The sequence below is a fragment of the Pristiophorus japonicus genome, chromosome 7 (genome assembly GCF_044704955.1).
Source record: "Pristiophorus japonicus isolate sPriJap1 chromosome 7, sPriJap1.hap1, whole genome shotgun sequence".
In the NCBI taxonomy this organism is placed as follows: Eukaryota; Metazoa; Chordata; class Chondrichthyes; family Pristiophoridae; genus Pristiophorus; species Pristiophorus japonicus.
The window spans coordinates 12,499,941-12,515,261 of record NC_091983.1 but is presented as its reverse complement, the minus strand read 5'-3'; the positions used below and the strand labels follow the sequence as shown (position 1 = coordinate 12,515,261).

The following is a 15,321-nucleotide window of genomic DNA, read 5'->3' as shown; positions in this document are numbered from 1 at the left end:
ATTCAACTTATCTTAACACAATACCAGTCATGTTTCACCCAAGAAATTAGGCAAAGAAAAGATGGTCATCACGATGAATTAGATGTGTGCTGGCAGGCTATTAGCTAGCACCAGGTCAGTATTTCACTTCTCCTTGATCGTCATATAGAATGCAATGGAACACATGCAAAGAAAGTGGTAACGTCACATCCTATTCCATGTCAAACGGTGCTACCAGCAATATCAAGTAATGACAGTTCAAGAACAAAATGCTGCAGGGGAACTTAGTGGTGCAATGAATCAAGCACTGCAGTGGCTTAGATCCACCTGATGGGATTAAGATTAAGATTAAGGTTTCTCCCATCAGCTGGTTGTAAATATCCCATGTAAAATAAGTTTGGTCACGCTCAATCCTAATTCAATACAGAAAAAAGCTGTCCTAATTATTCTTGAAGAGAAGGCTGAGGGGTGACATAATAGAGATCTTCAAAATTATGAAGGGGTTTGATAAGGTAGATGTGGAGAAGACCAAAACTAGGGGCAATATAAACGAGTAACCAATAAATCCAATAGGAAATTCAGGCGAAATTTCTCTACACCTTGTCTGTATAGAACCTTTAAGTGTTGTAAAACATTGCAAGGCTCTTCACAGGAGCATTATCAAACAAAATCTGTCACAACTACAGGAGCTATTAGGACAGGTGACCCAAAAGCTTCAAAGTTGTATTTTTTAAAGAATGTCATAAAGGACAAGAGAGAGGGAGAGAGGCACAGCAAAGATGAGGGAAGGAATTCCAGAGCTTAGTAACTGAAGACACGGCTACCAATGGTAGAGCGATGAAAATCAGGGATGAGCAAGAGGCCAGAATTGGAGGAACACAGATTTCAGAGGGTTGTAGGGCTGGAGGAGGTTAGAGATAGGGAGTGGTATGAATATGGAACTCACCATCACAAGTAGTTGAGGCGAACAGAATAGCACAGATTCATTTAAGGAGACACTAGATAAGTACACGAGATCGAAAGGGAGAGAGATATGCTGACAGGGCTAGATGAAGAGGGGTTGGAGGAGGCTCGTGTGGATCATAAATGCCGGCATAGACCAGTTGGGCCGAATGGCCCATTGGCGCTGTAGATTTTATGTAATTCAGTTTGAGACTGGCCATCTCATTCAGAGTCCACTGGATAGTTGATGTGGCAAGTTTAAAAAAAAAAATCACACAGTATGCACGAAGGATGCTCTTTGGAGGTTGGATTTGAGATATATTGTTAGGGCAGAGCTATACTTTGCATCGAATTTTGGGCACCGCACTTCAGCAAGGATGTGATGCCGTAGAGAGGGTGCGGAAAAGATTTACAAGAATAGTTCCAGGGATGAGAGACTTCCGTTACATGGATAGACTGGAGAAGCTGTGGTTGTTGTCCTCCTTAGAGCAGAGAAGGTGGAGAGGAGGAGATCTGATAGGTGTTCAAAATCATGGGGTCCAGACAGAGTAGATAAAGGGGAAGGGGCGAGAACCAGAGGACACAGATTTAAGGTAATTGGCAGAAGAACCAAAGGCGACATGAGGAAAAACTTTTTTTTTTTTTTTTTAAACGCAGCGAGTGGTTAGGATCTGGAATGCACTGACAAAGGGTGGTGGAGGCAGATTCAATTCAAAAGGGAGTTGGATAAGTACCTGAGGGAAAAAAATTTGCAGGGCTACGGGGAAAGGGCGGGGAAGTGGGACTAGCTGCAGTGCTCTTGGAGAGCTGGCACAGGCTCAACAGGCCAAATGGCCTCCTTCTGCGTTGTAATCATTCTATGATAGCAGCGCTTAATGGTAACATTTCAGTGTCCAAGATACATGTTCCATTCAACATTAACAAGTCTATACAAGCAAAAAAAAAGACATTAAACCAGATGTTGTAAACGGCAGCAAGATAGGAATTAGCAATTCGTTTACTCTGCTGTATGCACACTATATAAGACATCACAATTTATTTTGCAGCAGCCCACATGCATGCTACACAGCTGCAATAATGATGCCATCTGGCTTTCTCCCCCCGCCACTCCCACAAGATCAGGAATTTGAGTGGGATTGCAATTATATGGAGTGAATCCAAATCCCATATAAAGGGCAAAATTAATGGAGGGAGCTGCAGGAAATAATGCAGAATAAATGAAGAGATATTCCAGTCATCATTTAATATTTACAATAAAATTTGACTAGATTTTCTTTTTAAAACATAGTTGAATGTCACAAAAAACATTGGGCCCGTGAGGAAGACAGTGATGAGAAGTTGCTATCTTTTTTAAAGCCACGATGGGTGTAATTTTCACTTTGGGCAGTGAGCTGGCAGACTGCCTGCCCGCCATCAGTCTCCACTGATTTCAGTAGAAATGAAAGTGGGGCAGGCGGGCGACCCGTCAGCTTACCGTCAAGTGGCGATGGTGATAATTACCCGATGATCGGATGTACTTTCTGTGACGAAGAATGAGACAAGTGAAGATCCTCTAGTCCAACGAGCCTGTCCCACACATTTGATACTTTTCAGAAGCACTGGCCCCAAGCTCTGGAATTCCCTCCCTAAACACCTCCGCCTTTCTTTCCTCCTTCAAGACGCTCCTTAAAACCTACCTCTTTGACCAAGCTTTTGGTCATCTGCCATAATTTATTATCCAGCTCAGTGTCAAAATGTATTTTTTGTCTTATAACACTCCTGTGAAGCGCCTTGCAACGTTTTACTACGTTAAAGGCGCTATATAAATACAAGTTGTTGCTGTTGTGTATCACAATATATGCACCCTCCACCCTGAATAAAACCAGAGTCCGATGACTGGCAAAGAAAAGTGTACCAGGAATCTTGTGCAAAGACTTGGACACAAAGGATTCCCCTACAGAAACCACAAACGGGTTTAAGACTGCTTTAAATGGCAACAGCAAAAGTTAGACACAAAGGTTTACGCTTCCAGCGAACTAAACATAGAAAATAGGTGCAGGAGTAGGCCATCCGGCCCTTCGAGCCTGCACCACCATTCAATAAGATCATGGCTGATCATTCACCTCAGTACCCCTTTCCTGCTTTCTCTCCATACCCCTTGATCCCTTTAGCCGTAAGGGCCATATCTAACTCCCTCTTGTATATATCCAATGAACTGGCATAGACTCCTCTCTGCGGGAGGGAATTCCGCAAGTTAACAACTCAGTGAAGAAGTTTCTCATCTCAGTCCTAAATGGCTTACCCCTTATCCTTAGACTGTGTCCCCTAGTTCTGGACTTCGCCAACATCGGGAACATTCTTCCTGCAGCTAACCTGTTCAGTCCCATCAGAATTTTATATGTTTCTATGAGATCCCCTCTCATCCTTCTAAACTCCAGTGAATACAGGCCCAGTCGATCCAGTCTCTCCTCATATGTCAGTCCTGCCATCCCGGGAATCAGTCTGGTGAACCTTCGCTGCGCTCCCTCAATAGCAAGAACGTCCTTCCTCAGATTAGGAGACCAAAACTCAACACACTATTCCAGATGAGGCCTCACCAAGGTCCTGCACAACTACAGCAAGACCTCCCTACTCCTATACTCAAATCCCCTAGCTATGAAGGCCAACATACCATTTGCCTTCTTCACCGCCTGCTGTACCTGCATGCCAACCTTCAATGACTGATGTACCATGACACCCAGGTCTCGTTGCACCTCCCCTTTTCCTAATGTCACCATTCAGATAATCTGTCTCTGTTTTTACCACCAAAGTGGATAACCTCACATTTATCCACATTATACTTCATCTGCCATGCATTTGCCCACTCACCTAACCTATCCAAGTCACTGCAGCCTCATAGCATCCTCCTCGCAGCTCACACTGCCACCCAACTTAGTGTCATCCGCAAATTTGGAGATACTACATTTAATCCCCTCGTCGAAATCATTAATGTATAATGTAAACAGCTGGGGCCCCAGCATAGAACCTTGCGGTACCCAACTAGTCACTGCCTGCCATTCTGAAAAGTACCCATTTATTCCTACTCTTTGCTTTCTGTCTGCCAACCAGTTTTCAATTCACGTCAGCACACTACCCCCAATCCCATGTGCTTTAACTTTGCACATTAATCTCTTGTGCGGGACCTTGTCGAAAGCCTTCTGAAAGTCCAAATACACCACATCAACTGGTTCTCCCTTGTTCACTCTACTAGTTACACCCTCAAAAAATTCTAGAAGAGTTGTCAAGCATGATTTCCCTTTCATAAATCCATGCTGACTTGGACCAATCCTGTCACTGCTTTCCAAATGCACTGCTATTTCATCTTTAATAATTGATTCCAACATTTTCCCCATGACTGATATCAGGCTAACCGGCCTATAATTCCCTGTTTTTTCTCTCTCTCTCTCTCTCTCTCTCTCTCTCCTTTCTTAAAAAGTGGTGTTACATTAGCTACCCTCCAGTCCATAGGAACTGATCCAGAGTTGATAGACTGTTGGAAAATGATCACCAATGCATCCACTATTTCTAGGGCCACTTCCTTAAGTACTTTGGGATGCAGACTATCAGGTCCCAGGAATTTATAGGCCTTCAATCCCATCAATTTCCCAAACACAATTAGGATTTCCTTCAGTTCCTCCTTCTCACTAGACCCTCGGTATCCTTGTATTTCCGGAAGATTATTTGTGTCTTTCTTCGTGAAGACAGAACCAAAGTGTTTGTTCAACTGGTTTGCCATTTCTTTGTTCCCCATTATAAATTCACCTGAATCTGACTGCAAGGGATCTACGTTTGTCTTCACATATCTATAGAAGCTTTTGCACTCAGTTTCGATGTTCCCAGCAAACTTCCTCTCATACTCCATTTTCCCCGTCCTAATTAAACCCTTCGTCCTCCTCTGCTGAATTCTAAATCTCTCCCAGTCCTCCGGTTTGCTGCTTTTTCTGGCCAATTTCTATGCCTCTTCCTTGGATTTAACACCATCCTTAATTTCCCTTGTTAGCTACGGTTGAGCCACCTTCCCAGTTATATTTTTACTCCAGACAGGGATGTACAATTGTTGAAGTCCATCCATGTGATCTTTAAATGTTTGCCATTGCCTATCCACAGTCAACCCTTTGAGTATCATTCGCCAGTCTGTTCTAGCCAATTCACATATCATACCATCAAAGTTACCTTTCCTTAAGTTCAGGACCCTAGTCTCTGAATTAACTGTGTCACTCTTGATCTTAATAAAGAATTCTACCATATTCTGGTCACTCTTCCCCAAGGGGCCTCGTACAACAAGATTGCTAATTCATCCTTTCTCATTACACAACACCCAGTCTAGGATGGCCAGCCTTCTAATTGGTTCCTCGACATATTGGTCCAGAAAACCATCCCTAATACACTCCAGGAAATCCTTCTCCACCGTAGTGTTACCAGTTTGGTTAGCTCAATTAATATGTCGCCCATGATAACTGCTGTACCTTTATTGCACGCATCCCTAATTTCTTGTTTGATGCTGTCCCCAACCTCACTACCACTGTTTGATGGTCTGTACACAATTCCCACTTGCGTTTTCTATCCTTTGGTATTCCGCAGCTCCACCCATACAGATTCCACATCATCCAAGCTAACGTCCTTCCTTACTATTGTGTTAATTTCCTCTTTAACCAGCAACGCTACCCCACCTCCTTTCCTTTCTGTCTATCCTTCCTGAATGTTGAGTTCCCAGCCTTGGTCACCCTGGAGCCATGTCTCAGTGATGTCAATTATATCATATTCATTAATTGCTGCCTGCGCAGTTAATTCGTCCACCTTATCATGAATGCTCAGAGTCTTCAGGCTTGTCTTTTTAACACACTTTGCCCCTTTAGAATTTTGCTGTAATGTGGCCCTTTTTGTTTTTTGCCTTGGGTTTCTCTGCCCTCCACTTTTACTTTTCTTCTGCCCACATTCTACTTCCCTCTGCTCCCTGCATAGGTTCCCATCCCCCTGCCATATTAGTTTAACCACTCCCCAACAAACACTCCCCCCCCATGGACATTGATTCTGGTCCTGCCCAGGTGCAGACCGTTCGGTTTGTACTGGTCTCACCTCCCCCAGAACCGGTTCCAATATCCCAGGAATTTGAATCCCTCCCTTCTGCACCACTCCTCAAGCCACGTATTCATCTTAGCTATCCTGTAATTCCTACTCTGACAAGCACATTGCGCACTGCTGGCAATCCTGATTACTATCGGAGGTCCTACTTTTTAATTTAACTCCTAGCTCCCTAAATTCAGCTTGTAGGACCTCATCTTGTTTTTTACCTATATCATTGGTACCTATATGCACCACGACAACTGGCTGTTCACCCTCCCTCGTCCTGCAGTCGGTCCGAGACATCCTTGACCCTTGCACCAGGGAGGCAACATACCATCCTGGAGTCTCGGTTGCAGCCGCAGAAACGCCTATCTATTCCCCTTACAATAGAATCCCCTACCACTATAGCTCTTCCACTCTTTTTCTTGCCCTCCTGTGCAGCAGAGCCACCCACGGTGCCATGGACTTGGCTACTACTGCCCTCCCCTGAAGAGTCATCCCCCCCCCCACCCCAACAGTACCCAAAACGGTGTATCTGTTTTGGAGGGGGATGACCGCAGGGGACCCCTGCACTACTTCTTTCCACTGCTCTTCCTGCTGGTCACCCATTCGCTATCTGTCTGCGTAACCAACTCACTAAACGTGCTATTCACAACATCCTCAGTGGTGAAGATGTCCTTTGATATCACTGAAGCTCGAGGAGCCATATGGAGTTCTTAGCTACTTAATGAAACCAATGGTGAAGCTGAATTTCCCTAGGATATAGAACAGGTAACCACCACCTCACTATATCAAGTAGTTTCTCAATAACCAATGAAAGGGTTATTGTGCGAGACGTCTTCATGTGTTTCCTCAATGTCTGAGTTTTTACTAATCCTACCTAATCACTGCATACAATATGCAGAAGGGCCAATTCCATATGGGTAACTTTGCTGTAGTCTGCAATCAACATTGAACAAAATGGCGGTGACTACTGCAGTTGATGGGGTCTTTCCCTTTCTGTGGCAGCACTGAAGAAAGTGTGTTAAGGGGCAAGAGAGTTTGGGATCCTACATCCCAGTCTTTCATAATATTGACCTCAAGCTAGGCAGGATATTGAAGATTTCTACCATGTATCCATCCAGGCCCAGTCACTTTTCTCAGCACATCACTCCTCTTGTCCTTTTCATCTTAGCTAGCACTATGAGACATGCCTATTGATTGGTCAATCTTTTATATCGCAGAAAAAGGAGTCAGAATGCAGGGTAGATCCCTGAGATTTGAGGGAGAGTGGAGTTCATTAAATTTCCAGTTTATTTAAGAGTCTGGCTGCAGCTCCCTGTGCCATTCCTAAATTACTCAGTTGTTTTAGCTGTCCCACTAGCAATCTTCCCGCTTCACCTCCCTGGTCAAAATAGCATGAATGCGGTTTGTTTTGTCAGTGATGTTAAGGCAACATTTATTCTTCATTAACTGAGTGTTCCTTCAACTAGAAAGTTTTGTGCCTCGTCTTCAGTTAGTAGAACTGAGCCCAGCATGGACAGCCCCTCTGTTTCTGGCTGAAACATAGCTTAGAGCACGTCTACATGACACTGCCTCGACAGCTTCTCACCAGGATGTCTCAAAGCCACCGCATCACTGTTTTCCTGCCCACAGTCATCAATTACCATCTCCAGCCTTTGTATGAAGGTGGGATGAACAGCAATGTATTGCTCATTACCCTGGAGAAGTGTTCTCATATATAAAAAAAAAGACAAAATGTGAGGTAGATTGGAGCACCATGTGAGATCACTGTTTGGTCAATATCTGTACCCAGTGATGACCGAACCATCTCTTGTGGCGTACTTCAATGCACATCAGGGTACAGCGAATAATGGGTGTAATCCCTTGTGGCAGCAAAGTACAGCTTCCAGATACCCGTCAGGCCCATTTCACTGCCAAACACCGAGATCATGCACAGTCCTCCAATCCTTCTGAGGTTCCTAGGGAAAATGCGCAAAAATCCAGGGACATGGGGATCTTAGTATTTGACAGTGAGGTGAATCTAATCTGGTACAATATTAAAATGCTTGTGTAGAATCAGCGGAAGCTTGTGCAAGATCACGTTCTAGTTGCGTAATACTGCGATTAATACAGGGAGCTTTTTGTTAAAGCCTTCACTGCAGGATGAGCTCTAAGCCAACGACAGTATTAATTATCGCTGCCTAGATGCGGCTGTACTGTACTTGTAATGTGAAGAAAGCTGTGTTATAATTATTCCTCTTCCTGTTTGGATCCTGTTATGTATGTAATAACTCGATAGACTGAATACTGTAAACACATGTACAAACCTGGCTCTGCTTTATTAGGGCCCAAAGTGATTACATTACATGATGGCTTACCTTTTATACCTGGGCCGCGCACACATGCGTACAGCCCAATGACCTCCGACAGTGGCGCCACCTGGTGGCTAGTAACACCAAGCATACATACATGACAGATCCAGAATCTGGCTTTGAAAAAAAAAATCAAAACATTCAATTTAAAGCTCCAATTCTCAACATGAAGGGAGACCACCTCCAGGAATGATGGTTGCCCGTCAGAGGGCATATGTGTCAGGCCAGGATAGCTCTGCCCATTCCAAAGAAACCTATCGCTATTATGCATCTCCTTTGGTTCTTCAGTGTCCCACTGTGAATGGAAGAGAGCGACATATAAACAAGAATCCTGTGTGCACCATCTTATTTTTATTATGATGTCAGTCCTCCATTTACCTATAAACTAAGCGCAGTCTCATGAGAACACAATATAAAGATGAGTAGGCGGCCATACGGCCCCTTGAGCCAACTCCACCATGCAATAAGATCACGGCTGATCTTCAATCTCAACTCCACTTCCACGCCCAATCTCGACATCCCTTCATTCCCCTAGAGTCCAACCCAGAACACAACAGAAGTACAAGTGCCATTACCTAAAAATCTCCCCTCAGCACATAGATTATAACAGCAGCAGAGCATCTTGCTTTGCAAAATTGAAGCTTCAAATCATTTGGACATTTGATGCTCATCACAGCCAGATCTTGGCCCAAACAGGAGGAGAAGTAATTAGCACACTGCTTTCTTCACATTATAAGGGAAGTATATCTAGGCAATGATAATCAAAGCAAATCTTGCAGTGATGGCGCAAGAAAAGCCGCCACATTCAAGGTCATGGAAACAAAATTGCGTTAAAAAAAAGTTTACGGTATCAAGAAAATTGCAAACATTAATGGTTAACGTAACCAAAAGAGCCCTAATTTTCAAATGTTTTCCAGTATTCTGGCCATCGTTTCTCGCAATCAAATCATGAAAGGTTGGCCATTAACTGTGGGACCTTGCTGTGCACAAATTGGCTCTTACATATACCTACAGAACAGCAACGACACTTCATGTAGTGATTCATTGATTGTAAGGGGCTTTCAGACATCCTGACAAAGCTATACCAAATCAAATGCATTTTTTCTTTCCTGATGTATTTCATTTTCAAGCTATCTGTGCTATAAGAACATAAGAAACAGGAACAGGAGTAGGCCATACGGCCCCTCGAGCCTGCTCCACCATTTAATACGATCTTGGCTGATCCGATCGTGGAGTCAGCTCCACTTTCCTGCCGGCTCCCCATAACCCCTTATCGTTTAAGAAACTGTCTATCTCGGTCTTAAATTTGTTTAGCGTTCCAGCTTCCACAGCTCTGAGGCAGCGAATTCCACAGATCCACAACCTTCAAGAAATTCCTCCTCATCTCAGTTTTAAATGGGCAGCCCCTTATTCCAAGATCATGCCCTCTAGTTCTAGTCTCCCCCGTCAGTGGAAACATCCTCTCTGCATCCACCTTGTCAAGCCCCCTCATAATCTTATACGTTTCGATAAGATCACCTCTCATTCTTCTGAATTCCAATGAGTAGAGGCCCAACCTCCTCAACCTTTCGTCTTAAGTCAACCCTCATCTCCAGTATCGTGCTTGCTCTTTTATATAAATACAGTAGCACAAAGCATTGGGCTGTTGCAAGGTTAATATCTCTTTCATTATTTACAAACCCTACATCAGAATTCAGAAAAATTCCTCCCATGACAATTTTCTAAAATTCACTCTGGGAAGAGGAAGAGAAAGCAGGTTCGGTTTACCCATTCTTGTAAATTGTGCATCCTCCCGACATTCTAATCTTGCCGCACTGAAGCACCAGACCAGCCAGTCGCAGTGTTGAGTTCGTAAAAGAAAAGGCAGACTTGCATTTCTATAGCACCTTTCACGATGTCCCAAAGCGTGTTACAGCCAATGAAGTATTTTTGATGCAAAATCACTGTTGTAATGTAGGAAACATGGCAACCAACTTGCGCACAGCAAGCTCCCACAAAGAGCAGTGTGATAATGAGCAGATTAACCACGGCTGACACCTTTGCCATAGGGCCAAGCCGGCTGCAGTTCTGGACCCTATATCCTCCCATCAGCCTGTAATGTGCAGCAGGGTTAGCATCAATAACATTGGCCTCAATTTGCTCTTTCAAATCCCAGATCCCACGAGTTGTACATCACATCCAGCTTTTGCAAACAATAACCTCATGTATCACCATATATTCTCAACTCTACCCAAAGCCATGTGGTTTCCTGGGAGACGAAAAAACAGACAGGCCAATTTCAGGGGGGGGGAGAAATGATCTGGGAATTTCCTCCCTAACCCATCTAGGCGATTGAAACTAGTCCAGGAGATCACTCTGGCCCTGAATTGCCTGCAGCACCAACTATTGTACTAGGTGCTGTCCGTCCCAGCCAGAAAGCACAAGATGGCAGCCTGTTCCAGACGTCCACTAATCTCTGGGAAAAGAACCACCTCCTGACATCCAACCAAGATCTGGCCTTACATAAATTAAAATTGTGACCTGGTCCTCCCTAACCTATTCAATTGGAACAAACTGTTAACTGGAACACAATTTATTCCCTTGGTTATAAGCCTCATCCCCAACTCTATGCTTCTCTAAAGTTCAGGTTTCCATCTCTTTTAACCTACCTTGATAATTAAGATGCTTTAAACTGGGAATGAGTTTATTGCCCACCTCTGCACCCTTTCCAAAGCTGCAACATCACCCACCGTGCAAGACTGGACACAACATCCCAACTGAGGCCTGACCAAGGTCTTGAACAATGACAAAATTGTTTGCCTTGTCTTATCAATTGTTCTATGAATGCACCCCAACTCCCGATTCACTTTCGCTATTGCTTCACAGTATTGCTCATGAAATAAGGGATCTATTTCTTTCTTCATCTTTAATGCTTTTCCCTGAATACGAATTTTGAGCATTTGCCCAACAGACACGCAGAACACTGCACTTATCTAAGTTATACATGATTTGCCCATCAGTTTCTTAACTGATAAGGGGATAAGGGGTTATGGGGAGCCAAGTCCATGATCAGATCAGCCATGATCTTATTGAATGGTGGAGCAGCTCGAGGGGCCGTATGGCCTACTCCTGCTCCTATTTCTTATGTTCTTATGAGCCCAATCTCCCAACAAAGTTCTGCTTGAAGCCGTCGAATATCATCTACATTGCTAACACTTGCACAGATCTTGGTACCATCTATAAATTTACAGATTGTGCCCCAACACCCACATCTAGATCATAAGTAAAAAGCACTTGATTCGTCTCCAAACCGATCCAAATCCATCCGCAACTACTTTTTGCCTTCGTTCTTCCAGCCAGCTCAATATATTACCACTGTCAGCCGTGAATCAAGGCTGACACTCCCAGTGCAGAACTGAGGTGACTGCACTGTTGAAGGTGGTGTCTTTCATAACATAATAGGAGCAGGAATAGGCCATTCGGCCCCTCAAGCCTGCTCCACCATTCAATAAGATCATGGCTGATCATCTTCCTCAACTCCACTTCCCATATCCCTCAATATCCAAAAATCTAGCGATCTCGGTCTTGCATATGCTCAACAACTGAGCTTCCACAGCCCTCTGGGGTAGAGAATTCCAAAGATTCACCACCCTCTGAGTGAAGAAATATCTCATCTCAGTCCTAAATGGCCTACCCCTTATTCTGAGACTGTGACCTCTGGTTCTAGACTTTCCAGCCAGGGGAAACATCCTCCTTACATCTACCCTGTCTAGCCCTGGAAGAATTTTATATATTTCAATGAAATCACCTCTAATTCTTCTAAATGCGAGAGAATATAGGCCTAGACTACTCAATCTCCCCTCATAGGAAAATATCCCATCTCAGGAAATCAGTCTGGTGAACCTTCGTTGCACTCCCTCTATGGCAAGTATATCCTTCCTCAGGTAAGACGACAAAAACTGTGCGCAGTACTCCTGGTGTGGTCTTACCAGTGCCCTATATAATTGCAGTAAGACGACTTTACTCTCATGTTGGCCTTTATTACAAGAGGATTTGAGTATACCATTTGCTTTCTTAATTGCTTGCTGAACCTGCATGTTAACTTTCAGTGATTTGTGTATAAGGACACCCAGGGTCCCTCTGAACACCAACATTTCCCAATCTCTTACCATTTAAAAAATACTCTGCTTTTCTATTTTTCCTACCAAAGTGGATAACTTCACATTTCCCGACATTATATTCCATTTGCCATGTTCTTGCCCACTCACAGCCCGTCTATATCCCCTTGAAGTCTCTTTACATCCTCTTCACAACTTACATTTCCACCTAGCTTTGTATCATCAGCAAACTTGGATATATTACATTTGATCCCCTCATCCAAATCATTGGTGTAGATTGTGAATAGTTGAGGCCCAAGCACAAATCCTTGTGGCACCCCACCAGTTACAGCCTGCCAACCTGAAAATTACTCGTTTATTCCTACTCTGTTTTCTTTTTCGGATGAGATGTTAAACCGAAGCTCCTCAGGTGGACGTAAAAGATCCCATGGCACTATTTCGAAGAGGAGCAGGGGCGTTATTCCCAGTGTCCTGGCCAATATAACCTCCCCCAATCAACATTAACACAGATGAGCTGTTTTTTTTTTTAAATCACATTGTTGTTTGTGGGAGCTTGCTGTGCGCAAATTAGCTGCCGCATTTCCTACATTACTCAGAAACATAGAACATAGAAAATAGGTGCAGGAGTCGGCCATTCGGCCCTAAGAGCCTGCACCACCATTCAACAAGATCATGGCTGATCATTCACCTCAGTATCCCATTCCTGCTTTCTCTCCATACCCCTTGATCCCTTTAGCCGCAAGGGCCATATCCAACTCCCTCTTGAATATATCAGACGACAGAGACTACACTTCACACAAAAGTACTTCAGTGGCTGTAAAGTGCGTTGGGATGTCCGGTGGTCGTGAAAGGCGCTATATAAATGCAAGCCTTTCTTTTTCTTTTCTTTCTAATACCAGAGGCTTCGATCTTGTAGGGAAGCCTCTTGTGCGGTCCTTATCAAAAGCTTTTTGCAAGTCTAAGTAGACATTCTCTACTGGGCTGTCATAGCAAATATTCTAATGAAGCTCTTGCTGAATGAATTTTTATCTCCATTTCTTGCCTCCCCTCTCAGGCGAGCACGATTCAGCCATTTAATGGGAGAGAAAGTCGATGATAACCTGCTCACTATCTATTTTAAGGCTTGGCAGGCTCACTAACTACCACTCCCTGGCAACAATAATGGATTCTTATTGATTGCTCATACTGCAACCAGAGTCTTCTCTCTTTAAAAGTGATCTAAAAATAACCTGGAGTTAGTGTCTGCTGCTATGAATCTGCTTGAACATGAAAATGCAGGAGCATTTTGAACCCCTGCCAGGGGAAGACAGGACATGTTTTGTCGTCTTCCCTCGAATGGTAATTTTAATGAACCCTGTCGATTAAAAAATTGTTCCGCTATTCAGGTTGCACACAGATATTCCTTCCTTTCAGCTGGGTAAAGAGCTTGGAGACAAGAAATTTGCAGAATACTTTTAAAGCTGTGACGATCAACAGACTTAGCACTACGAGTGTTCTTTATAGTGTAATCTGGGCAGTGTGCATTTTCATAAAGATTTACATGCCAAAAATATATTTGAATATTTCTAGTCCAGTGGTATGGTACTAACCAGAGTACGCAATATCCCAGTTAACAAACAAACCATCCGACATTTAATGTGCTTTTCAATCGGACATGATTTAGTGAGCAGAAAGCCACCAGCAGTTTGATCCCATTTGATGAGTTGCTTATATCAATAGTCACCGCAGTCAGTGGCTGTTACTACTCTTCACACAACTAAGAAACAAGATTAAGAGCAAATTTTAAAAAAGACATGTGCAAGTAGCAGGTTGGTAGTTTACAAATAAATCTATTTGCAGCAGTTAATAAAATACTCCAGAAGCTGGAAATCCAAAGAATCAAAAAAAACTGAAAATACTCAGCAGGTTAGGCAGCATTCTTAATTGAGAGGGTGGGAAGGTGGAGGATGAGTCAGAGACACACACAGAGAGAGAGAGAGACAGAGACAGAGAGAGAGAGACACACAGAGAGAGAGAGACACAGAGAGAGAGAGAGACACAGAGAGAGAGAGAGAGACACAGACAGAGAGAGAGACACAGACAGAGAGAGAGAGAGAGAGAGAGACACACAGAGAGAGAGAGAGAGAGAGAGAGAGAGAGACACACACACACAATGATGACACACATCAAGTTATCATGTCACCTCACACTTTTAGCAAAAACTTCTGGTTGAAAGACTTTTCAATACCGAACCAAAGTGGCAGCCAAGGTTAAGACCGCACGCAGAGTTGATTCTTGCCTTCCTGACTCAATCACTGTCACTATAATGGCATCACAGAAAAGAGCTGCTGCTTTCATCAGTCCTTCACTTCATCTCACAGGATTAGATCATGAGCAGATGGCTCATCATAGCCAAATAACCAGGCCTTGAAAGTACAGTTGAACATTTTCCATTTTCTTTTAAATTTCTCTCAGTATGATTTGCCCCATCAGCAAGGTGTGCGGAATTTTATTCCAGGCCCCTACTCATGCTATTGATGAGTCAACCACTAAATGCCCAAGAGCTGCAAGGTTGGTCCTCCCTGCGATATTCCTCTCTTCGTCAGTAGACACCTGAAGTCACTGGAGAAATACCACCAACGATTTCGCCGCAAGATCCTGCAAATCCCCTGGGAGGACAGATGCACCAACGATAGTGTCCTCGATCAGGCCAACATCCCCAGCATTGAAGCACTGACCACACTTGATCAGCTTCGCTGGGCAGGCCACATGTGTCTGGCATGCGGACAGAGACTCCCAAAGCAAGCGCTCTAGTCGGAACTCCTTCATGGCAAACGAGTCAAAGGTGGACAGAGGAAACGCTACAGGGACATCCTCAAAGCCTCCGG

The 15,321-nt window shown here is 43.9% G+C and overlaps 1 protein-coding gene across 1 annotated transcript in view; it reads right to left on the bottom strand.

The window, feature by feature from the left end:
- The window catches only part of pgbd5 (piggyBac transposable element derived 5), a 69,778-nt gene that overhangs the window by 48,023 nt on the left and 6,434 nt on the right, over positions 1 to 15,321 (bottom strand). The window lies entirely within an intron of this gene.